This window comes from Maylandia zebra, linkage group LG20 (assembly GCF_041146795.1).
Source record: "Maylandia zebra isolate NMK-2024a linkage group LG20, Mzebra_GT3a, whole genome shotgun sequence".
Classification (NCBI taxonomy): domain Eukaryota; kingdom Metazoa; phylum Chordata; class Actinopteri; order Cichliformes; family Cichlidae; genus Maylandia; species Maylandia zebra.
In genome coordinates, this window is record NC_135186.1 from 15029218 (window position 1) to 15055339 (window position 26122).

The 26122-nt window shown below is 41.5% G+C and overlaps 1 protein-coding gene and 1 long non-coding RNA gene across 3 annotated transcripts in view; one reads left to right on the forward strand and one right to left on the reverse strand.

Annotated features, from left to right (window-relative positions):
- The window catches only part of klhdc8b (kelch domain containing 8B), a 280867-nt gene that overhangs the window by 108408 nt on the left and 146337 nt on the right, over nt 1–26122 (reverse strand). The window lies entirely within an intron of this gene.
- On the forward strand, nt 3957–4974 carry LOC143414422 (uncharacterized). The gene is made up of 3 exons (XR_013095046.1): nt 3957–3975; nt 4061–4131; nt 4639–4974. It is a non-coding gene; the product is annotated as an uncharacterized LOC143414422 (long non-coding RNA).

A 26122-nucleotide genomic window follows, 5' to 3' on the forward strand; every position in this document is an offset into this window, starting at 1 on the left:
CAAGTTACCGGACACGTGGTATTTGCACAACACTTTTGAGTCCGCAGCTTCGGTGTTTTAAGGCTGTTTCGGTAATTTCGTTATTTAATAAGTTAAATTATTTGCATTGTCAACTGCACATATTGAAGCTCATAAGAAAATATTTACTGACATTCGTAGATATGGAGAAGAAGTGGGAAGAGATTTACGCGTTCATTTCTGCGGGCTCCTACCCTTCAGGATATGACAAGGCTCAGAGGCAAAACCTCAGAAGATATGCCTCAAAATTCAAACAAAAGGGTCAGTAATTTACTGTTAATACTAACAACTCATATATGTGGTTAAATTAATTTCTAAATATATATTGTTTTACTGCAGATGGAGAACTCTTTGTTGGAACCAGAAGAGTAGTAAAAACCATGGATGATGCCAGGAAGATATTTCATGAGTTTCATTCATCTCCAATTGGAGGACACACTGGCACACACAAAACGCTAAATGCAGTGTGTTCCAGATTTTACTGGTTTGGTATGACAGTTGACATTAAAACATGGGTATGTATTAACTGTTTGTACTGTTGTTAAATAGTGTTTAAAATAAGCACATTTTTTGATATCAGTTAAAAATATAAATAAATATGGTTAATTAGTGATATTACAGTAATAACCCGTAGGCCTGGCAGAGATTTGAAGACACGCACACAAACTATTGTTGCTAAATAGTTTGTTCGTTAGAGAATATGTCATTAAGTGTTTTTGTTTTTTACAAATGAGAATGTTGAACATTTACGTGAACTCCATAAATATTTTTAACTTAAAGATTCAGGAATGTGACCAGTGTCAAAAAGTTGGGAAACCACTGACTGCTGTGCAACCGTTGCAGTGTATTCAGGTAAATATTATGCCCCGTTTACCCATCAAACTATGCTTGTAGCTCATATTCATAAAGGCAGGAGGGTTTGCCAACTAATTTTAACCATCAATGTTAATGTGTACATTATACAAATTGTTATTCAAATTATTAATTTGTCCTTGATAGGTGTCTGAAGTGTGGGAACTTATTGGTATAGATCTTACTGGACCTCTTCCTAAAACTTCAAGCGGCTTCCAGTATATACTTACTGCAACTGACTACTTTTCAAAATGGGTTGAAGCTTTCCCATTAAAAACGAAATCTGCATCTGAGGTAGCCCAGCACTTGTGCTCCATTATATATAGACATGGCTGCCCCAAAAGGATTTTGTCAGACCAAGGCAGAGAGTTTGTGAATGAAGTAAGTGTTAAATAATTTTCAGTTACATTTTTTAACTTTACTTCACTGGGGTCAAAGATTTTTTCTTGTGTGCTTGTATAAGCAGTATAACCTTGTCCTTATCTGTTGAAGCTCAACTCTGATCTTTGCAAGTTATTGCAAATTGAAAGAAGTGTCACAGCAGCATACCATCCACAGACGAATGGTCTAGATGAAAAGACCAATGACAACATAAAAAGGTATGCCTAATTTTTATCTATCAGTTTTTAATAACATTACTTATGTTATTCAAACTTAATTGTTACTTAATAATTTATTAATTTCTTTACTTCTAATTAAACTTTGTCTTACTTACTGTGTTTACATATTTCTATGCCTGCATTTAGAGCCCTCCGAAAACTGGTGAATGACCAGCAGAATAACTGGGATCTGTATCTAGAGCCCACCCTGTTTTCACTTCGGTCAAAAGTACACACCACAACAAAATACACACCTTTTTTTCTGATGTATGGAAGAGAGGCAGTATTTCCATCAGAAGTGCCTGTTCAAGTGCCGGTGAGTGTTTGTCAAATTCTTTCCATGTTAGAACTAAGAATTGAAACCATTTAAGAAAAAAACCCAGTAATGTCTTTATGAATATGATATCATCTTGTTTTAATTGCTAATATCTACAAAATTTTAGATTTCCAACATCATTCTGCCAGACGACAAAAGGTACAGTGACTATGTACAGTCTGAAAGTGAAGCACAACATGCAGTTAAAGAAACTGCACAAGAAAACATTGCGAAGTCACAAGACAAGCAAAAGGTTGCATATGCCAAGCGGGCCCTGAAAAAGTACAAAAATGTTGTGTACAATGTAGGGGATCAAATTCTGCTTCTAAATATGAGGAAACGTGGGCGAAAAGGAGGAAGACTTGAACCGGATTTTTCAGGTCCCTACACAATTGATGACTTCAGTGGAAAATGTGTTAGACTGAAAAACGCTGAGGGAAATACTTTAAAAAGTCTATACAGTATTGACCACATTAAACCCTATAGAACAAGCCACCCTGTCCAAGTCTCAACTCCAGCTGAACCTGTTGAGAGTAGCCCATCTTCTGAGATGTGGCCTTGCAGTCCTCAGCATCAACATGAAGCGCTGCAAAATAACAGATCCTCTGTCATTCAGTTTGCACCAAAAATAGCTCAGGTAAAATCAGTCCAAGCACCAGAAGAGCTTGTACCAGTGACCCCCCAGAAACCCAGCACGCAAGAAAAAGGTGGCATAGCTAAAAATCTCATTCTGACCGGTTGGTCAATTGTTGCCTGTTTGGCTAGTCAGATGGATAGAATGTTTTATTTTTTTTCTCCCCTCTTGCTAATTTTGACCTGTTGGTCCAATTTTGGCTAATTTCTGATTTACATAAAGCTACTCCCCTCTGGCATGTTTATGTTGTTGGCCCGTTGGCCCTTGTCTGCTTGTGGCCCGTTGGCCATTGACCGTGATTTTCAAATGGCAATTGTTATTACTAAAGAAACTTATCATATTTTGTTTTTTAGTGAAGTGGCTTTGGGCTGCAAAAGACACCGGGCGTGTGGAGGCAGTCGTTGGGCCATACAAATTGTATGACTCTTCTTTTCGCACACTGGAGGATAGTGGGTGGCTTTCTGATGAGGTAAGTGAAATAATCATTTTTGGTCCTAGTGGTGGTCTGTAAAAATAATCTTCTTTTAATCCAAACAGGTCATTGATGCATACCTGCACTGCCTCATTAAGAAACAAAAGGCAAGTAAGAACGTATGCCAGTTATTTCACAAAGGTATTTTATAAAATTTTGTAATCATTTAAAAAAAAAATAATAATAATAATAATCTTGCATTTTTTCAGAAACCCGTGTATCAGTTGTCTTGCGTTGTTGCAACCTCTCTGTTTTCTGGGAAGTTTAAATGTGTCAGCAAGGTAATGTAGATGTTATATTGGTTATATAGTGTATGTTATGTAAATAAATCTAAACCTTTATAAACTTAAAAATATTCCACAGATGTTGTTTCCGGCTGAGGACATTTGGTTGTGCCCACTGAACTCTGGTGCACACTGGATCCTTCTGGTACATGTTCACACCTCATGTGTTTTTTCTCTATTTTGTTTTACTGTTCTTTTTAGCAGCATATTCTTATTTTGAAAATGTTTACAATTGATTATGTTTACTTAAGTGAGTGTAATACACATATTCTACTAAATACAATTTTTATTTTAGGTTGTCAAAATCTCCTCACAATCTGTACTGCTGTTAGACCCTCTTGGAAATGAAGGTTGTTATGAAAGGAAAGTTATGCGTAACTGGAGGTATTCATCATTCATTAATTATCTGTTTTAGGTTGTTTGGTTTGTGGGGGGGGTTTTCTTTTTATTTAGAGCAAAATGCTGGCTACATTTTAAAAACTTGTTTTGTTTTTATTAGGAATTTTCTGAAGATGAAAGGAAAGGAAGAGTCCCGAGTGGATTGGAAAATGGAGACTCTGCCACACAACAAGCAGATGGACTCCAGCAGTTGTGGAGTTTTAGTGTTGAAGGTATTTAATAAGCAATTGTATTTAATGTATTAAACTAGAATTAAGTTAATCAATTGCAATTACTGTAACATATTTTACAGTTTGCCGAACACTACCTTCTGAGTGGAGAGGTTACTAGGGTGCTGTCCACTCCAGAAGCCATTGGGCTGCACCGCACTGAAATTGCTTGTGAACTGCTAGAACATCAAAGTAAGTTGAGTCATGTGCTTTTGTATTGCAATAGCACTTTCAGTTTTGTTTAAAACTGTTAGGTTTAATGTCAGTGTGTTTCTAGGTAATGCTGATGACTACTGTGTGGTTTGTTCCATGCTGGAAGCCGATCCAGACTCCAGTATGATTGAAATGGTAAAACAAATAAACCACAAATGCAATATACAGTGGCTTGCAATAGTATTCGGCCCCCTTGAACTTTTCCACATTTTGTCACATTACAGCCACAAACACAAATCAATTTTAATTGGAATTCCACGTGAAAGACCAATACAAAGTGGTGTACACGTGAGAAGTGGAACAACAATCATACATGATTCCAAACAATTTTTACAAATGAATAACTGAAAAGTGGGGTGTGCGTAATTATTCAGCCCCCTGAGTCAATACTTTGTAGAACCACCTTTATCTGCAATTACAGCTGCCAGTCTTTTAGGGTCTGTCTCTAACAGCTAGAGACTGGTAGAGACATTGGTTTTTCATGTGGAATTCCAATAAAATTGATTCATGTTTGTGAATGCAATCTGACAAAATGTGGAAAAGTTAACGGGGGCCGAATACTTTTGCAAGCCACTGTAGTAATTATTTTCTCATCAAACTCATAATGTTGTTTAACACACTTACACCCCTCTCCCTCTTCAGGTGCAGTGCGAGTTTTGTTCCAGATGGGCACATTTTGGATGTGCTCAATATGAGAGCAGCCTGGTCAAGTACCTGTGCGACAAATGTGCATAATTTGTACACTGTTTCTTTTTCAGTTCTTTCTCCCTGTGTTCTGTTAGATCTATATAAATGTCAAATATATGTATCTGTAAATATATTCAGTAAATATATACTGTAACTATAATGGAGTGAGTTCATTGTCAAAGTTTATATAGTCAGGTGTTCCAATCACTTCAGTGGTGACAGCTGTATAACTTAAGCACCTTGGCATGCAGACTGCTTCTACAAACAAGTGCCAAAACATGCTACCGTTGTTATTATAAAGTAGAAGCATATTTCTGACGGGAAGAATTACGTGCCAAAACATGCCACCTTTGTTAATAAGAGCAAGAAGCATAATTCTGACGGGAAGAATTACGTGCCAAAACATGCTACCTTTGTTATTATAAAGTAGAAGCATAATTCTGACGGGAAGAATTACGTGCCAAAACATGCTACCTTTGTGAATGTGACCTACAAGCACACTTTAATGGGTAAAAAAAAGTGTCAAACCGAACTGGCTTTATGAATATCAGCTACAAACATACTCTGATGGGCAAAGTTAAGTGGCAAACCGTCATACCTACTTAAATTTGTGCTGGAATTATTGTTTGGCAGCAGAAATGTGCATAAATTACATACAGTAGGACATTTTGCCAAAGTAGGGCAGTTTGTCATATGGCAGCGTAAAATTATCCTACTGGTAGGACGGTTTGCCAAAGTAGGACTGTTTGTCAGGGGACACCGTAAAATTATCCTACGGGTAGGACGTTTTGCCAAAGTAGGATGGTTTGTCAGAACAGCGGGACGTAGCGGTGCGCGACGGCGGCGAGAATGCCGTTTTTTCCTTGAAGCGGCTTTGGACAAAACCTGACTTTCCATAGCGACCGGCTCCTCGTCCTCCAACCACATCCGTGCCAGAAAGACAGCAGGAGACGAGTAGTCCGATCGAGGCGGCGAGGGCGGGCGGCAGGTGCGAGGCGGGGCGGAAAAGGCCGAGCGAACAAAAATCCAAAAATCCAGAGCAGAAGACATCGAATGCATTTACGTGCTGCTAATCTGCTTTGACAAATAGATTTTGGGGAAAGTGTGGTTATTGCCTGGGCCTCTGATGCTCTTATATGTTCTCTTTTTAAACCACCCTCTTCACCCTGCATGGTAATGCAATACCAAACCACTTTTGTTTTCACTTACAGCGGCAGCAAGTCCAATCTTGTGGATGACGCCAGCACTGACTCTTTTCAGTCTTTCACCATAACTAAAATCTCTGCTACGCTCTTTTTTTCATTTGCACCCATCACTGCTGGTGTTTAGCTAACACTGGGCTTATTGTCACTGTTCTCTGTAGTTTAATTACACTGGTCTGCTTGATGGCTGCCAGCAAGAAGAATGGCACATGTACTGTGTGACATGCTGTGAACACCTGTCTGAATATCAACCAATTTAATGGTTGTTATTACTTGATTTCCCTGAAATAGATATAGCCATCACCTCGTTTTGTGTGATCATGCCATGTTATTGCAAGAGTTTTATTGAACGTAGCATTTCTACTTCGACACAGAAACACAAAATGTCCACATAAGGATGCTTGAGGTGCAGTGTTTACACAAAGAAGATGCCACACATCAGACTATGAGTGGGTAAAAGAGTGTACCCAAAAGTCTTCTATGAAAGATCTTAACAGCCATTTAATAGGATTCACATCATGTTCTCAGTGATGGTCAAAGGGTAGCAGGTGAGTGTTCCAAGAGGACATCCTGAGTATCTTTGCACCTGGGTAAAATAGAAATAGCTTTAGGGTTATTTTGCATTTTTACAAATATATTAAATTAATCCTCTCCATGCCCTCATTCCCTTTTCTTCCTGCCTGGCACCTCAGTGTTCAGCATCTTTTGCACACTATTCCTCCTCTGCCCATATACAAATAATCTCAGCCTTGCCTCTCTAACTTGGTTTCCAACTGCTCAACCTGAGCTGTCTCTCTGATGTACTCATCTCCTCCACTCTGGTCACTACCAATGAAAATCTTAGCATCTTCATTTCTGCCACCTTCAGCTCCAGCTCCTATCTTTTTGTCACTGCCATCATTATCAAACCAAACATCAAAGCAGGTTTCGCTAACATCTTGTAAACCTTCAGCTGTTGATGGCTGACTCGACGTATTTAACCGCATCTACTTTTACTATTTGTGTTCCTTGCATGTTCCCCTTTCCATTTGTCTGACATGAATTCTGTCTCGTTTCTTTCTTCCTTCTTCTCTCCAATGCATTCCTCCACCTCTTCAGGCTCTCTTCCATCTGCTCCCTGCTCTCACTACAGATCACTGCAATCATCAACAGCCACAGCGACTCTCTGACCTTATCTGTCTGCCTGTTCATCACCACTGAAAACAAAAAGGGGCTCAGAGCCCAACCACACACGTCACCACTAATCCTGCTGTCCTCATACATTTCCTGGACCAGTTCACATGCTTCTCTGCCCCTCCTGACTTTCTCATGCACGGTACCACAGTTCCTCTCTTGGCACCCAATCATACGCTTCTTCAAGATCCATAAAAACACCAATAGTGTCTCTATACTTCTCCATCAACACTTTCAAGCAATCATCTGCTGTGTTTTTCTCAGCATGAAGTCATACTGCTGCTCACTGATCATCACCTCTCTCCTTAACCTCACTTTAACAGCTCTGTCCCATACCTTCATGGTATAGCGCATCAACTGCATCCCTCTTGTCACTCGCCATGATTGTGTTAAACATCTGGTCAAAAAAGTCCACTGCCCTCTCCTCTAAACAGCTCCATATCTTCACAGAAATGTCATCCAGCAGTATGTAAATCTCATTCTTGATCTTCTTTAATCCACATATTTGACTTGCCCAAGACTTTACACTGTATGCCAACCTGGTGCAGCCACTTCCCTTTTATCCAGGCCTGGGACTGGCACTAGTAGTCCACTGGCTTGTGGCTCCCAGTGGCTGTTATAATTCACACAAATGCATTAAATTTAAAACTCCTTGAATGCATTTAAATCTAAACATAAATCTAAATCTAACCATGTAGTAACTACTCAGATTTTATCATCAAAAAATATTTTTTAAACTTTGTCTCCTTCACCCTGCTTTGAAAAGATGTTTACAGTTTGCATTGCACACTTCACTTCTCCATTTGGAAGGGATCCTATTTCAGAAGTCTCATGGTGTACAACAGAAACTTCAAGCAGACATTAACAGGGAGCTGACAGGCTAATAAAGGAGGATAATATCGTCATTAACTTCAGTAATGTTTACCATAACTGTTTATGGTCATTTCAAAAAGTATAGAAGGACTGCTAACTAAAAAAGTGCTTACAGGAGTACATATCGCCTGGAAGTCCTCAACGGCACTATAGTCCAAAGGTACTTAACTACCATCCTCAAAAGCTATGTGATAACAGCCTGGCAGCTTATTCTGCTGCTTTGATGCATTAATGAGGGCATCCCCCTTTTATAGGCATTTAAAGGACACTGGACTTTTCCTCTGAGTACTCATCAGTAGCAGATGAATCAGCCTTTCTTCTCTTCCTTCACTCTTCGTTTCTTTCCCTGTTTTGTTTTACACAATGTTACATGAATAATCCTTTTCTCTTTCTTACCTTCCACATTAGAAGGGATGGGATATCATCGAGATGGTGCCGGGGTGTGTATTAAGTCTTGTAATTGTGTTCACACATAAAGAGATCCATCACCCAATATTCAGATATTATGCACATATTTAATTGCTGTTATCAGTTCCTATCAGTCACATACAATCAGGAGGTACCATGCTCCATGTATTCTCCATATTCACCTCATTCAGTGGAGGTCCCTTTTGCCATACTAATGCTCATGATAATGAGCAGTGTGCTTCTAGGTTAAAGAGCAACAAAAATCCACATTTGGAGGATGGAGAGGTCACAGTCACTCAGTCCAAACAACTGTGGCACACAAATTCGGTTTGAGTTTTGAGTTTCAGCATTTCTCTTGTTTTCACCGGATGCTTTGTTTAGGCTTAAAAAAAATAAGTTAAAAGGAACTAACCCTTTGGTTTAGGCACCAAAAGTACACGATTAGGTTTCCATGTACAGAACAAAGCTTCATTTGCTGGCTAACTTCACATTAATTCTCACACATTTCACATACAATTTATCACACTACTAGTCAAATTCATCGCTGATTACAGTGGATAACATATTTTGTCATTCTGTAATTTGGATTTTAAACTAAATAACTGAGATGTGATCAAAGTGCAAGGGGTTTAATAAATGTATTACATTACCTTTTTAGGAATTACAGGAATTATTTTTATACACATACAACCCCCAATTTTCAGTTGGCTCAAAAGCAGCTGACAGTGATTAATACAATTTTTACTAAATTCGTTGGTACCTGGCACACATATTTTTGCAAATACCAAAATGGTGATTCAAGGGTTGGTATGAAACTGAGTGCCCCACAGCCACATGCTGCCAGACTTATCAGCTAATGCAGACTGACACACACTCACATGAAGTGGTCAATATTAAAGCTGTATATTGCAACAGTCACAGTGCCCTCTTTAGTGAAGCTAAGAGACGATCAATAGTCTGGTCAAAATGTCCACCTGAGGAAGAAAAGGATCAAAGTGCATTTACTGGATTCAAAGACTCAGCTGATTGTGGAGAAAAGCAGCATAAATAGCACTGGCACAAAAGAAACGGGTTCACATTCACACTGGAGGCAGAACAGAGTGGAAAGCTGCTTCCTTTGAGTTGGCCGTGTTAATGGAGAGAACACAGACCTGCGGGAACAGTTTAAGTGTTGAGTTTATTTTCCCTACACACAGCAGGTGGACTTCACAGGAACAGATTGCAGAGGTGCACAATGGACGACATATAGCACAACCATAAATATAACCTCCAAGCTTGTTTGGTTTTTAAGGGGATTTTTTTTTTGTTGAAATATGCACTTCAAAAACATGACTTGTTAGATTTGTCAGGATTGAACTGTAGCAGGAAACAAGAGAACAATGCATCACTCTGTCACTTATAATGACAGCTTGAATGATTGCAGATTGTTTCTCTTTGAATGTTTACCTTAAAATGAAAAAGGGCAGTTGGAGACCAACAAATCATCCAAGTAACACAAATTCTATCTTTCAAAATATGGAATCCATTTATCTGGTGTAGTTACAGGTTACAATGAAATTATCATTTACACCAAAAAATGAAGTGCTGTAATAACTTTTAAATAACCTTACATATTGCCAGCTGTGTAATGCGCACACCGCATATCCCCGCAAGCAGATGAGAATAAAATACACCCGTGTGACATTCGTGCATGATGATGTTTGCTGTGCAGTGTTAGCCTGACTGAGAGCCGCCTCTCTGTGCATGACCATCAAAGTCTACTTTGATGTCTGATGTTGAAATACAGAGCGCGGGGGCAGATGTTTGTCCATCAGCTATGAACTGTAATGTGCTGCAGGTCACCTCAGAAATAGTTCACTAACATAAAGGAAGTTGGAATTGAGGTAAACAGCTGCAGAGTCATTGCAGAGATTCATTAACATAAGGCTGACTTGTATTGATTTTCTTTTTTTTTTTTGGGGGGGGGGGGGGGGGGGGGGTTGCATTCGGGAGGACTGAGAGGGTGAGAGGGTCAAACCCACCTCAACTTCTGTGTCTCTGTGGTTCTGTAACTATGACACTCACTTCCTCCATTGCTCCTGGTAGAATAATTTTGACATGCAATTCACATGCAGAATTGTGCATGTCTCATAGGAGGCCAGTCTGTTTGAGACTCAGAGACAACACTGCTGATGGCTGTCATTCTTTCTAAATGGAAATAAATATTTTCATCATTAACAGTTGTTTTGTATTTAAATTCTTCAGGTTCTGTAACAGAAAATGAATAATGAAATAGAAATTCTGTACATGAGCAAAATATTAATGTTGATTTATTCAGCTCATAAACCAAAGCATATTTCTCTTGTGATTGTGCAGTGGCAACTTTTGACAGTAATAGTCAGAACAATCTGGACTTTGTCTGTGATTCTCACAGTGGAATTACTTTTATAATTACACAGCAGCTGGTTCAGTATTATTATTTGCTTCATAGACCCTGCAGTTCCAAAGACACAAAGCCAAAACTAGATGTGTTTTCGGGGCGATCGTGGCTCAAGAGTTGGGAGTTCGCCTTGTAATCGGAAGGTTGCCGGTTCGAGCCCTGGCTCGGACAGTCTCGGTCGTTGTGTCCTTGGGCAAGACACTTCACCCGTTGCCTACTGGTGGTGGTCAGAGGGCCCGGTGGCGCCAGTGTCCGGCAGCCTCGCCTCTGTCAGTGCGCCCCAGGGTGGCTGTGGCTACAATGTAGCTTGCCATCACCAGTGTGTGAATGTGTGTGTGACTGGGTGGATGACTGGATATGTAAAGCGCTTTGGGGTCCTTAGGGACTAGTAAAAAGCGCTATATAAATACAGGCCATATAAATACAGGCCATGTGTTGCCTTGTAAGGAAGTGACCACAGGTCAGAGTGTGGGAGAACACCGAAGGTTTGGTGTGAACAACTTCCAAAAATAGACCAGCCTGCTGATACAGATAGTTTCATCTTAGTTTCCACTAACAGAACGTGGGAGACAACATCAGTCACCTTCCACTACTAGGAGGCAGAATCAATACAAATACAGTTTTAATCAGAACTTATTGAACAGAGAAGTTCCCCAATGAATAAAAAAACCAGCATCAACATTTCAGCAAATCCCCAACATCTGAGTATGAATTAGGAGTATTTTAACTGTGAAGTTATTTGAGTTTAAAAAATGGTTTATCAACTATGAGAGTAAATACAATACTTTTTTGTATGTACTAGGATGTATTAGGAATATTCCACTAACTATGACAACTGTATACAGCAAATAAATAAATTCTTGAAATTTCTATTTCTATTTTCTATAGTTCAGGCATGCCAATTCTTATTTAGTCTTATGCTCTCACACTGCCCGAACAAACATCTCAAAGCCTTTCCTTTATTTTTTTTTAAAAAAGGAGGTTTTACTACATTAAGGATTCACCGTGCATTTCCACATCCCAGCATCAATCCTGGCCTATAACAGGGTGCAAAAGACAGCCAGTATGGTTAGATTAAAAATGAACACATAATTCATGACTGAACTTATCTCCAGGTGAGTCCTTTGCACAGCAGAGGAACTCCATCACAATTCCAGCTAATTTGGTCTAACACACACACATGAAATTTTTTTTCTCCTTAATTACACTGCAGCACCTCTCTCTCTAGGCTTTAAAAATTCTGCTGACCCAAATTATTAATGCTGCTCAAAAAACTGTATTTAGTCTATTTACACAGCTGCACCTGCACCCTAAAATTCAAGCTGGCTCTGGAAACAAGAGGTCAAGAGCCTTTCCCTCTTAGTGCCATTTCTCTCAGCTGACATTTAAAAACCTTGTTGAAATAAATGAATCAGACTACAGTACTGCACCTGCTAGCACTCCAAAAATAGTCACTGTGCCACTAAGGAAGGGATTGGAAATCATAATTGCAGTATCTGCCTGTGGCACGAGGCTCATTAAGTCAGGTTCCCATATAACCACTCTGGTTATATGGGAACCTGGCAGCAGCAAGCCTGTGTGGTTTTTGCACTTCAGACTGTGATTTAGGAAATCAGACACTCAGGAAATTAGCTTTTGATCTGAAGGCCAGTCCAAAAAACGTCAATTTTAGTTCAGTGTGAGACAGAGTAGAGATCATATTAGATGTGACAGGAGTCAAAGAGTCCGAGCAGGCTATGTAAATCATTGCCACTGTGACAAAGAAACTGCAGCAGCTACCAAAAGAGCCATACCTGAGGTTTTGTAATTACTTGGTTTAGAGGTACTCTTTTTGCCTGATTGAAGTTCATTTTTATGTTGGTACTTTTTACAGATTAGCAGGCAAAGCAATCACACACACGATGCTGCAATCACATTCACTTTGGCTCTCAAGGCTCTAGCATCACTAGAGGGACTTAATTGACTTTAGGCGCGCCTCAACACTACCGTTGCAGTTCTTTCTTTTTAAATGGACTGTAAAATTATAGCAATCAATTGAAAATGTCATCAGTAAATGGCAGGAACCTTTAGCATTGGATAGAAGAGTGTAATCATTCTGTCACCTATTTTCAAGTGGACATGATGTAAAACTCTTTGGATGTTCAATATCCAATAATCACGTCAGCTGCAGAAAGTAGCCTAATGATCGGATGCTGCACTCCTCTAATAATGACATTTAGCTCCTACTGAATAATTTCCATTTCCTCTTTCAAAGGCTTCTTTGCATCTGCTTAAAGGCAGAGTTAATGTTAGGGTCATTCACAGACTGTATATAAAGGATAGACACAACCACTGTGATGTCCGTTGTTAGTTTCTGCATCCAAAGTAATGAAAAAGTAAAGTGTTATCAGCTAACACTAGCAAGTTTGGTTAGTAAGATACAGACATAAACTTTGTACAGGTGTAATACAAGTAATACGCTAATAATACTCTAATAAAACTCAGTACGGGGTACATACTGTAACTGTACCACAAAGTAGGCTGATAATTCCCCAAAGGACATCAAAAGCACGAGGCTAAACTGAGGCTAAACAGAAACAGGCTACCTGTAAGTACACTTGCTAGTCAAAGCAGCCACACCCCAAACTCTACACACAAAACCAAATTCAAATCGATGAGTCATAAAATGTTCCCCTGGCATACAGTTACAAACTATCAGTAAAGATCAAAGCCGATTATTTGACATGTCACGTTGCCTTCATTTTTCAATCGCTGAGATTGGGAAAGACCCAACAATATTACAGAGATAATCGCAATGATTCAACAATGTGTGACCAAGCACTTACCAATATTAGTGAGAAAAATCCATTTGACAAGAAGGGATCTCTAGGCTCACTTGTAATTCAGACTTCTGTTTGGACTCTATTTAGATCAGCGGTCCCCAACCCCTGGGCCTCGGACCGGTACCGGTCCGTGAGTCGTTTGGTACCGGGCCGCGAGAGTTGAGGCTCAGGTGTGAAATGTATGGTTTTCAGGGTTTTCAGCGTTATTTTGTTATCGTTATTATCGTTAACTTGGTTTTCCTGGGTCTTTTCACGTGTGTTATGAATAAATCTTCTTTTTTTCGGTACCGGTACTAGTTTTATTTTGTTGTATTTATCCGCGACACCTTAAAGGCCGGTCTGTGAAAATATTGTCGGGCATAAACGGGTCCGTGGCGCAAAAAAGGTTGGGGATCGCTGATTTAGATCATACAAGTGGCAAGTGGCTGTTACCAGCATTTATGTTAACAAGAATTTGTAGTTACATTTCCAGGGAGCTGCCTTTCAGTTTGCAGCGTATAGTTTGACAGAAGGGTCAGAATTACAAAGCCACTGTGGATGAGGGCCAGCCAAGATGGTAGAAAAGAACATTGTAGATGTTTATGTTTAAAACTGCTCTTTAATCTTCTGAAGAAGAGTAAGGGTCCACAGCCAAACCAACAACTCTGAGAGACTCGTTGGCACAGTAAGACCCAGCATGAGTCAGAGTGTGACGGTGCATGAATTAAGCTGAATAAACTGAAACAAGTCAAGCTCAGTACATGATTGAGTACAAGAAAAGTAGACTGGACAGGGTTGAAAGTGGCACAAAACAATGCTTCTTGATGTTTTCTGCAGATACAAGCAGAATGCCACCCTCTGTTGGAGAAAGGAACAGTTTTATATGCAATGCAGTGCAGTACACCAGCCTCTAATAAGTCGTTTTGTTTGTCATTTTGTGTCAATTTTGTTTAAAAAAAAAAAGTAAAAGTGGCCCGTCACACTGCGGGACTCTGACTTGAACCATGGCCATGGAATAAAAAGAAGCTTTTTATTCTTATTGATTTTAAACCCATTTTGAATTCACAATGAAGCCTCAGCAGCAGACATCGATCTCAGCTGACAAGTGATAAAGTGCTTGTCATCAAGGAAAAAATGGGTTATATTGATATTTGATAGTGTCTTCTTTCCATAGATACACCCACCCACCCACATATGAGGATTAAGTTCCTCTGTGTCCCAGTTCTTGCCCGTGTGCTGTGATATTACTTCAGCCCTCATGCTGTATGTACTGTAAAGGCTGCGTACTTGGAAGTAACTGGAAAATGCTCAACAAGGACATTAAATTCATCTTAATCTCCACAAAAGCAAGGCACTGGGATCTTTGCTTGGTGTGGGTAAAAGCAATTTGAATTACATTTAAAAGCAGTCAAAACAGAATTTTAGAGTTAACTGATTGTTTTTAGGAACCAGCAGAAAATGTATTGGTTGAGACTAGGAGAAATCTGTGCATATTTTATTTCTAAAGCTATAGTGTATTAAATCTCACCACTAGATTGCAGCCATTGAGCAATTTTAGCCTTCAAATGCATAATATGGCCGTCTTTCATTTGTAGTGAGTGTATGTTATCCGTCGAATTTCTAACGAGCTTGAAAAGAAAAGCGTCTGAACTTCTTTAAGTCAACATGACAGCAATGTCAATATGCCTGATGTCCATGTCTGTTTCTAAACTTTTCTTTTGGTAAGCGGACTCGAAAACTTAGCCAACAAACTCTCCAAAGATATGGGAATGTAATCAAATTGTTGATCAGAGTGAAAGTGTGATTTGTATGAGACTCTAGCCAAACATTAGCTGGCATAATGATAGCTTATAAATAGCCATTGTTATTTATTCAACTCAATGTTAGCTGTATGAAGAAGGGAGGGTCACATGTCTAATCTAGCAAGTGTTAGAAGTGTTAGAGTCCTAAACTTCAGTTCAGGACATGGGGACTGAGGTGGAAATGAAGGAGGAGAGAAAGAGCAGTGGCAAGAGGATGAGTGGTGAAAGCCAAAATATGCATGTACAAAAGTTAAATGGTAATATATAGTTTGAAAGAGTTATTTATGTTCTTGAAAGTAAAAGTACAACATATGTGTCCAGTCTTTAGCCACATACATCACGCATTTAGGTGACCATGAATCCTCCTTTAGTTATGCTGCAGTAGGTGTAGGCAGCCGGGGGATTCCCATGATGCACTGAGTATTTCTTCTTCAATCACCTTTGTAACTCACTATGTGTTAATAGACCTCTCTCCATTGAATCGTATTTGTTATTAATCCACCAACCAGCACCTAGTCCTGTGTGTTTTTAATGCATTCATTCAAGTTTGTGAGACTATATTTGTGTCCAGAAAGAGACTGTATAATGACTCAATTTCAGTTTAATTCTACCAAATCACAACAACAGGCACTGATGACTCGACACACCAGCCAGGGCAGTGTAAGAGTCATGTTTTGGAGACCTACAAAGTCTGCATAAGGAGGATTGGGAGAGAGTGGTAGTAGGTTTATCAGTCAGGAGCCGATGGTAAAAGTCCTATTTGGACTTTTTGCACTTGGTTTCACATTTTTCCTCTTGCTGCTGAGGTTCACACATGAAAAATTAATCGTGTGGGCGTATGCATTAAACACAGTTTAATTAGAGTTAGGAAAAGATATGAAAATATGCCAGTTCCCACACTTAGAATACACACTGCAAAATGATAAGTTGTAAGTGACATCCCCGTCTAAATGTTGCCAGAACCTGATGCATCAAAGAAAACTTTTTGTTTTTTTCATTTCATTTCATATTGCTTGTAAGAGCTGCCGTCGGCTCTTACAAGCAATATTTAGAGAACAGCCTGAACAAACCAAAACCCTACACCGAGGTCACTGCCAAACCCTGTAATTACATTCTGACATTGCCTTTCCGTGCTTTCATTAAAGCACTTTTCCATTTGGTTGGATATCTGCAGGTGCAGCTATTTTTTTGTATTTTTTTTCCCCAGTCCACTCTTGCTGCTTCCCTCTGCATGCTGTTCTAATCAGGTTTCCCATAAAGCCACTGTTGAAATGATTGGGAGCAACTGTAATGAGTGCCTCTGTTTGTTAACTGCTGTTTTAATTTGAGAGCCTTGTACAAAGCAGAGCGTAATATATTCTGTCTGTGTATCAAGGAGCAGAACAAGGACAGGTATTGTCAAGCAACACAAGACTGAATAAAGGTATGCTTTGCATTGAGCATATTGTTCCTTCCACACAAACAATTTAAGTGTTTTGTAAACCAATGTTTCCTGTTAAATGAGTTGGAATAAAAGCTAAAAGCCCAATTTTTACTTACTGGCAATTCATGCACTTAAGCATAATGAAAGATTTGACCTTAATGGTGTTTTAAATTCCACAAAATCAAAGCATCCAGCAGGTGAAGAAAAAACTGCTCTCCACATTAAATGGAATCCTCACGTGAAGAGGATATGAAAGAGCAGTTTGAGTGAGTGAGTCTCGCTGAGCTAATTTGTGTGCGCTGCGTGGACGCATACATGTCAATAAGACACAGAAAGTGTGTTTCTGTGCAGTGATGATGATGAGATACAAAGACAAGCCAGCTGCAATGCTGCGCAGGCATGTCATTGTTTGTCAAACCCAAGGTAGCGGACAGTAACCTAAAGTGACAGGTTGGTGAAGCGTGGCGCAGGCTACAGCAGAGATGGCACTCTTCATCTTCCTCTTTTTTCTTTCCTGTCTCGCTCTCATTGACACGGCCATAATCATGTGCACTCCTTCCCCCCTGCCTCCTTCTCTTTCTTCCTCTCATATGCAGAGACTCTCCAGTTTCTCTGATCTGCACCGTTCTGCATATGTGACAGCAGCGTTTGTGTTGTTGCCTGAGCAGAGCTGATGACAGGGCAGTGAGACAGCGAGCCACAGCAGCAGGCTTTGCTTGGCGCGGTGCAAGCGTGGTGACAAAGAAACATCATTACCCATCATCCTGCGGGTGTCAACACTGGCACAAACAGGATGCGACAGCACGTCACCTTTGACTACAAAACAAACAGCGGCTGTGTGTATAAATACCCCTCTGAGGGTTCCTGAAATTGTTTGCAGTGTTGTGCTGGGAATCACACAATGAGCTCGATGACAACAATATCAGATACATTAACACATCTACACAGTTACTGACACAAGTGTGTAGGCTACACAGTTATAGATAAAATAATAAAGTAAAAATGATTCATCCATGCAGATATATTTGGACCTATGAAAATAATTGTCTGTTAATTTTAGCATGATTATCTAGACTTTTAACTTTCATTGTGATAGTGTCACGGGCTGGGTCTGTGACCAGCATTTTGTGTTTCTGTATTGTTGACTTATGTTTTTACTGAAGATATGTTTAGTTCTTGTGGCTTCTATTATTTGGATAGGTTTGAGGTTCTATGTACATGATATTGTTTTGTTAGATTCATCTACTTCTCTTAAGCCCCTAAGTGGCTTGGTCTTTAGTTCTGTTTTATGAGGTCACTTTGTGTCATCACCTTCTGTGTTTAGCTTATCCTGTTGGTTCATGTTTCATGTCTGTGTGGTTCATGTTTGTCAAGCTCATGTCATGTATGCATCCTGTCATGTTTCCTCTTTATTTTGAAGGGTTTTGTTTCATGTGCTGTGTTTAGTGTACACTTCCCCCGTTGTGTCATTATGTACATTTGTGTCAGCTGTGTCAGTCTTAGTCTTTGTATTCATAGTTATAGTTTTCTTCGTCATCGTCTTCTGCGTTTTCATAGTTGTATCACAGTATTAGTTTCCCAGTGAAGTTCTAGTTCTGCTTCGCCACAGTGCTTTTTGCCTTGTTTGGACTCAATGACATCAGCAATAATAACGGCTCACTTTTTGTTTAAATTCAGTTTTTTCTCCTCGCCTGTGTCCGCACCTGGGTCCTCACTCAGTCACACACGGTCTGCCCCCGCAAGCTGTGACAGATAAGAGATAACAGGAAAGCTGGGGAGAGAGAACTGGGGAAGGCACACAAAATAGTCTGACGGCTGATTTAAACCTAGGCCCTCCGCCTTATGGCATTGAGGGCACCCCCCCTCAACTAAGTGAAATATATCAGCACCATAAGCCAGGCATTATGTCTGTGAAGGTTCTCAGTCATCCAGGTCATTGTAGTCTAAGGAGCTTGAAAAGAAAAGTGTCTGGATGGACAAGGACACTTAAAGAAGTGCAGAAGCCAGGCATTGTTTCTGAGAACAGCTCAGGTAAAACAGCTAAAAGGGCTAACAATAAGTTAAAAACAAAGTTATACTTCACAGATAATGATTTCTCCTCTGCAGTCATTGGTTTTAGTTCCACTGCTAAATTATTCAGTTTCAGTTTTGATAGAAAGCTCTCGTGTGGGCTAGTATGTCAGCGCTGTGCCCATATTGGCCAATTAGTTTTGGGGTTTTTTTTTTGACAGATCATGTAAATTTAAAAGGTACGAGAGCTTAAAGTATTACCTCCTGCTCCCCTTCTTGGAACTCAATAATATTACAGGCTTATAGGCCTGCATATGATACAGGCTCATCAAAAACTTATGTTGAGAAAAAGGGGTGATCCAATACAATAAGCAAAAAGCAGATTTGATCCAGATGCTAACAAAGCTAGCATTATGGGCTTATTCATATATCACTTTGCAAAAGTGAAGGAAACCAACCATCAAACAAAATTAGAGTAGAAAAGTCATTTGAGATGAAAATATTAGCACTTTTCACAACTTTATCCTAAAGCAGTAGACTAGATATAATTATCAGAGCATCTGGCTATAGAGCTAGACAAGTGGTTTCATCGTGCCACTTCTGATGTGACAGATAAAATAGCAAACCATCTCCAAGATATGACAGCGCACAGCACCATAATTCAAAAATATATCAGCTGCCAATAAGCACTCCGGCTCCCACAGTGTGGTTGTGTTAGCCACAGTATATTTTGTTAGTGAAGACGGTCAGAGAACCGTAGTTCACAGAAAACCCCTGATTCACTGCTTTCACCCACTACTCAGATGTGAGTCACACTCAAGTGATTCAGGAAAACAGTCATTTGGAATGCAGACGCTTTCTCGCACACATTTTTGTGACTGCCAGTCAAATTAATTTGATCAAAAAAAGGCTTCTGAGGAAAGGAAATTGAAGGATCTGCGATAATTACTCATGTTCTGGTTTCCTCTATAACTTTTAAACATGCTGAACTTGTCAGTAACACCAGGCTCTTAAAACTGCTACTCTTTGCAGTTTCACCTGTAACTTGCCAATACGTCCCATTTAGTGCGTTAATATTCTACTGTGCCTGACAGTGTTGCTGCTCCTGTGGTGTGCTATGGACTGTGTAATCCCTAACAAGATTGTTAGCTAATGTTCCGCTGAGGATTTCACTGAAGTAACTCTGCGCAACTGGTACAGCAGAGAATATCCAGACAGATACCTGTGGTTCTCTCAAACCACAGAAGCTGCTGAACAGCCTGCAAATACACCGAGAAACAAACAGTGAGCATATAAAAATGCTGTTCACAGTAACAGTGAGGTAGAATAGCAAGATTTAGCAGCTCTTTAATGTTTATCACACTGCACGTCTGTTGGAAAACAAGCAGTTCGAGGTCTTCTCGTTTAAAGGCCTCGCCACAGTATTTCTAACTTAAACAGCAAAAAATTAAATATGTGTTTGCAAACAAAATTCCATGTGGTACATATAACTAAGCAGTTAAAATGGCTCTCAGTGGTATTTATTTAAAGTCTTAATTAATTTCCTCTTTCCATGATCTGAATACTAAGGCTGGGCTTTTATGCAAATGTAGAGTAGTGAAGTTCTTCCTACTCAAAACTTACCACCATGCATATATGACTGGAATTTATTTATGCATTAAAATGAATGCAAATTGTATATGTAACATTGGAATAGTGTGAGGTGTAAGGTTTGAAATACTTTTTTTGTACAACCTTGTATGCCAACATGTAGCCATATGTTTTCCCTTTGCCTGCCTGCAGAGTACAAAGAATTGAAAATTCTGTTTGATTCCATGTCGTGTCTTACATGTTTTGCTTCAGTGTGTATTTTTCACCAAGTACTGTTTATGTCAAAGATAAATTCAGTTTTTATGATTTATCAACTTTTGGATTTTAAGCATTTGCAAAGTTTTCTGCTGAAGTCAAAACATTTTTGACTAATGATCTCATGACAATGAAGGCAAACTAGCATTTAATTCAATTCAGTTTTATTTATATAGCAAGAAATCACAAAAAAAAAACAGTTGCTAAAGGTGCTTTATATTTTAAGGTAAGGTAAGGTCCTTCATTGATTAGGCCTCATCCTCCAGCTAGGGATAAGGGGAGTGAGAGAGGACAAAAGACACACAGTATTAATAATACTGAGTGATTAAATACTGATTAAATGATTAAAGAGTGGCGTATCAACACATAGCAGCATTGACCTATTGTTGCCTGACTTATGCAGCATACTGTAAGCTGGTTCCACAGAAAAAGGGCTTGAAAAGCTGAAGACTTTACTTTTAAATACAAGTAAGCCTGCAGTCCAAGTGAAGTGCTCTCTTGGGGTTAGGGATGGTTATCGTTTAAGTTTTATCCGATACCAGTACCAAACCGGTAGTTTTGAAACGGTGCCAGTGCTTAAACGGTGCTCAAACTGGTGCTTAAATAATGAAGAACACAAACTTTGTCCAAAAACCTCTCATATTTAGCTGTTTTTTTTTGTAAAAAGATAACAATGTTAGCCTTTTCTGCAGATCATGCTGCCATCATCATTTCTGCTACACTGGCAGAGCTAGGGGCCAGGACTCTCCTCTTCGGGTTCTTGGGGGATGTTGCTAACTCCGGGTCCGATAACAGGCACCACACCCGCAGTAGATGTGCTCGATGTGAGATCTCGCAGCAAGCTATCAAATACGGTGCATTTCTCGGCTTTTAAAAAAACGCTACGCGTCGCCAGGTGTTTCATCAGATTCGAGGTGTTACCTCGTTTGCACAGTATCACCTTAAAGCACTTGTTGCAGGCTGCTGAGTTTGCATCTTTTGCTGTGAAGTACAGCCAGAATTTGACCGCTTCGCCTTGGGCGTTTTTAATCTGTAGCTCTGCTCTAAAAGAACGTACGTACCTGGGCCTGCCTACTACGCTTGCAAAGGTAAAATGATTGGCTAGAATCCAAAGTGTATATCATCTCAGGGAAATAAAGCACCGAAATGTGCACTGCTTTTCGGTCTGGTTACTACCGTTTATGTCAGAACCGGTGCCATACCGGTACCCATCCCTACTTGGGGTCATGTGGTACTATCAGGTCTTTAAGATAAGATAGGGGCGGATTATTCAAGACCTTGTATGTGAGGAGAAGGATTCTGTATTGAAATGTCTTATGCTCACAAACTCAATTTGGCCTCTGGAGGAGGAAGCATGCAAAAGAGAAAAGCAACTCAGGGCCTCAGAACAACCTGCCCCTTATTAAAATGATAAATGGTTTGACAGCCGCCTAGGTGCATATCTCATTTCTCCTGCACAGAGTAGAGCTAACCGCAAATTTAGTCCTCCCCTAAAGCAGAGCAGGTTCTAGACAAGGTAGCTGCTGTTTTCATGACATGATTATGTCCCATTGTTTTGCTACACACTATGCCTTTGGGTTTCTCAAAACACACATTCCATTATACGCCAAACACAATGTTCATCTCTGATAATTAAATTCCAGTTTACTCGCAAGTACACACAAGGATACAACATATAAAAAACAAAACTAGGATACATCATCTCCCTCTCACAAGTTTCACACACATTACGCTAAGGCCCTTTTCAGGTAGCGAGCTCCTTGATAAAAAAATTATTCTCCATTATGGTGATGTGTTTCTTGACAGAAGTCCATTAGTAGAGGACAGCATGCTGTTAAGAATTCATTGGTTGCTATCTTTGTTTGCCCAGGGGATGTCTGAGTCATTTCTCAGTAGCAGAAGATGTTGAAAACCTCAACAAGATGAAGAAATCTCAGCAGATACGACACGGCAAAAGTGTCCACACTAGCTAGAATAACTTGCCACTGGAGTCGTGCTGCAGCTCACTTGCAGGATTGCAGAATTCTCTGTACCAGCATAAAGAAAACTGAAATACTGTCCCACCAACTTTCACAAATTAAGACCCTCACCATTACTGAGGCAAGAGGCCCCAAAACAGCTTTTGAGCTGCCCATTTAATGACTGTTTTTCATGTTATACAGCCACTGCTCTAAGTATTGCATGAGCATTTTGGCAATGTCAGGCTTTTAATAATCGATTTGAGCTGTTCTTTGTCTGGTGCTGAATCTTTTTGTACATGCAAAGAGTAAAAACACCCAAGAAATTTGGTGCACAGGTTTCTATTTATTTAAATGAACTAAGGGGCTAAAACTACAGCTAGTTGCTACATTAATTCAAATTTTCTATCCTCTATTGAAGATAACTGGTAGGTTCTCACTTCTAGCATAAAAGAAACAAACCAGCACACAGTAAAATGTGGAAGTCTAAGGAGATCAATGCAAACTTCAGAAAGAGGGAGGGAGGTTTACACAATATTTTTGGACCTATTTCTAAAGAATTACATTTACAAGATTGTCAGTAAAGCAAATGTGTAAATAACTTTGCCAAAGCCTGAAGAAAATCTAAACTGTGAACCTCAGCTAACAGAAAGTTAGTTTGGATTGTCAGAGCACAGAAATTGTATGACTCAGGCCTGCCATGACCTGGAAACTGCTGGAACATCAGTGTCATTGACTACACATGCATGGGACGGGGCTGGTATCCAAAAAAGAAGAGCCTCCTCCAAAATCAACAAATAAAGTATGTGAATGACCAAACAGTCAAATAAAAAAACCTCTGAAAGGAAGATAAATTTGACCAAATTAGACAAATACTGAATTATTTCAGTACCACCTCTCTGGTGGGGAAGGAGCCTGAGTTGGTGCGTGAGGTTGAGAGGTACCGGCTAGATATAGTTGGGCTCACCTCTACGCATTGTCTGGGCTCTGGAACCAGTCTCCTGGAGAGGGGCTGGACTCTGTCTCAGTCTGGAGTTGCCCCTGGTGAGAGGCGGCGGGCTGGGGTGGGTATTCTTATATCCCCTCGGCTTGCTGCCGGTACGTTGGGGTTTTTCCCGGTGGACGAGAGGGTTTGTTCCCTGCGCCTTAGGGTCGGGGAACGGGTCCTGACTGTCATCTGCGCTTATGCGCCGAGTGGCAGTTCGGAGTACCCAGCCTTCTTAGAGTCCCTGGGGGGGGTGCTGGAAGGTGCTCCACCTGGAGACTCTGTTGTCCTGCTGGGAGACTTCAATGCTCACGTGGGTAACGACAGCGAGACCTGGAGGGGCGTGATTGGGAGGAACGGCCTCCCTGATCTGAACCCGAGCGGTGCTTTGTTATTGGACTTCTGTGCTAATCACAGTTTGGCCATAACGAACACCCTGTTCGAACATAAGAGTGTCCATAAGTGCACGTGGCACCAGGATGCTCTAGGCCGTAGGTCGATGATCGATTTTGTAATCGTATCACCAGACCTGCGACCATATGTTCTGGACACTCGGGTAAAGAGAGGGGCTGAGCTGTCAACTGATCACCACCTGGTGGTGAGTTGGATCAGGTGGCGGGGGAGGACGCTGGACAGACCTGGTGCACCTAAACGCGTAGTGAGGGTGTGCTGGGAACGTCTAGCAGAGGCCCCAGTCCGCGAGATCTTCAACGCACACCTCCGGCAGAGCTTCAACAGCATTCCGAGGGAGACTGGGGACATTGAGTCCGAATGGACCATGTTCAGCGTCTCCATTGCCGAAGCTGCTGCATTGAGCTGCGGCCGCAAGGTGGTTGGTGCCTGCCGTGGTGGTAATCCCCGAACCAAATGGTGGACACCAGAGGTGAAGGGAGCCACCAGGCTGAAGAAGGAGGCCTATCGGGCTTGGTTAGCCTGTGGGACTCCGGAGGCAGCCGACAGGTATCGACAGGCCAAGCGGAATGCGGCTCGGGCAGTGGCTGAAGCAAAAACTCGGGTGTGGGAGGAGTTCGGAGAGGCCATGGAAAAAGACTTTCGGACTGCCTCGAAGAGATTCTGGCAAACCGTCAGGCGTCTCAGGAGGGGAAAGCGGTGCTCTACCTGCACTGTGTATAGTGCTGGCGGAGCGCTGTTGACGTCGACTGAGAAAATTGTCGGGCGGTGGAAGGAATACTTCGAGGACCTCCTTAATCCCACTGACACGTCTTCCGGGGAGGAAGCAGAGTCTGGGGATGAGGGGTGTGACCCACCGATTTCCGGGGGCGAGGTCACTGAGGCAGTTAAACAACTCCTTGGTGGCAGAGCCCCTGGTGTCGATGAGGTCCGCCCCGAGTTCCTGAAGGCTCTGGACGTTGTAGGGCTGTCTTGGTTGACACGTCTCTGCAATGTTGCGTGGAGATCAGGGGCAGTACCTGTGGACTGGCAGACCGGGGTGGTGGTCCCCATCTTCAAGAAGGGGGACCGGAGGGTGTGTTCCAACTACAGGGGGATCACACTCCTCAGCCTCCCCGGGAAAGTCTATGCCAGGGTGCTGGAGAGGAGGGTTCGTCCGCTAGTCGAACCTCGGATACAGGAGGAACAATGCGGTTTTCGTCCTGGTCGCGGAACACTGGACCAGCTCTTTGTCCTCTCGAGGATACTTGAGGGTGCATGGGAGTTTGCCCAACCAGTCTACATGTGTTTTGTGGACCTGGAGAAGGCATTCGACCGTGTCCCTCGGGGCGTCCTGTGGGAGGTGTTGCGCGAGTATGGGGTGTCTGGCCCATTGCTACGGGCCATTCAATCCCTATACAACCGTTGCAAGAGCTTGGTTCGCATTGCCGGCAATAAGTCGGACTCGTTCCCGGTGGGTGATGGGCTCCGCCAAGGCTGCCCTTTGTCTCCGGTTCTGTTCATAATTTTTATGGACAGGATTTCTAGGCGCAGCCAAGTGGCGGAGGGCTTTCGCTTTGGTGGCCTCAGAATCTCATCTCTGATTTTTGCGGATGATGTGGTTCTGTTGGCTTCATCGGGTGAGGGCCTCCAGCTCGCACTGGAGCGGTTCGCAGCCGAGTGTAACGCAGCGGGAATGAGGATCAGCACCTCCAAATCTGAGGCCATGGTTCTCAGCCGGAAAAGGGTGGAGTGCCCACTCCGGGTCGGGGATGAGTTCCTGCCCCAAGTGGAGGAGTTCAAGTATCTCGGGGTCTTGTTCGCGAGTGATGGGAGAAGGGAGCTGGAGATCGACAGACGGATTGGGGCTGCGGCTGCAGTAATGCGGACGCTGCACCGGTCAGTCGTGGTGAAGAGGGAGCTGAGTGTAAAAGCGAAGCTCTCAATTTACCGGTCGATCTACGTCCCTACCCTCACCTATGGCCACGAGCTGTGGGTAGTGACCGAAAGAACGAGATCGCGGATACAAGCGGCGGAAATGAGCTTCCTCCGAAGGGTGGCTGGCCTCTCCCTTAGAGATAGGGTGAGAAGTTCGGCCATCCGGGAGGGGCTTAGAGTAGAGCAGCTGCTGCTCCACATCGAAAGGAGCC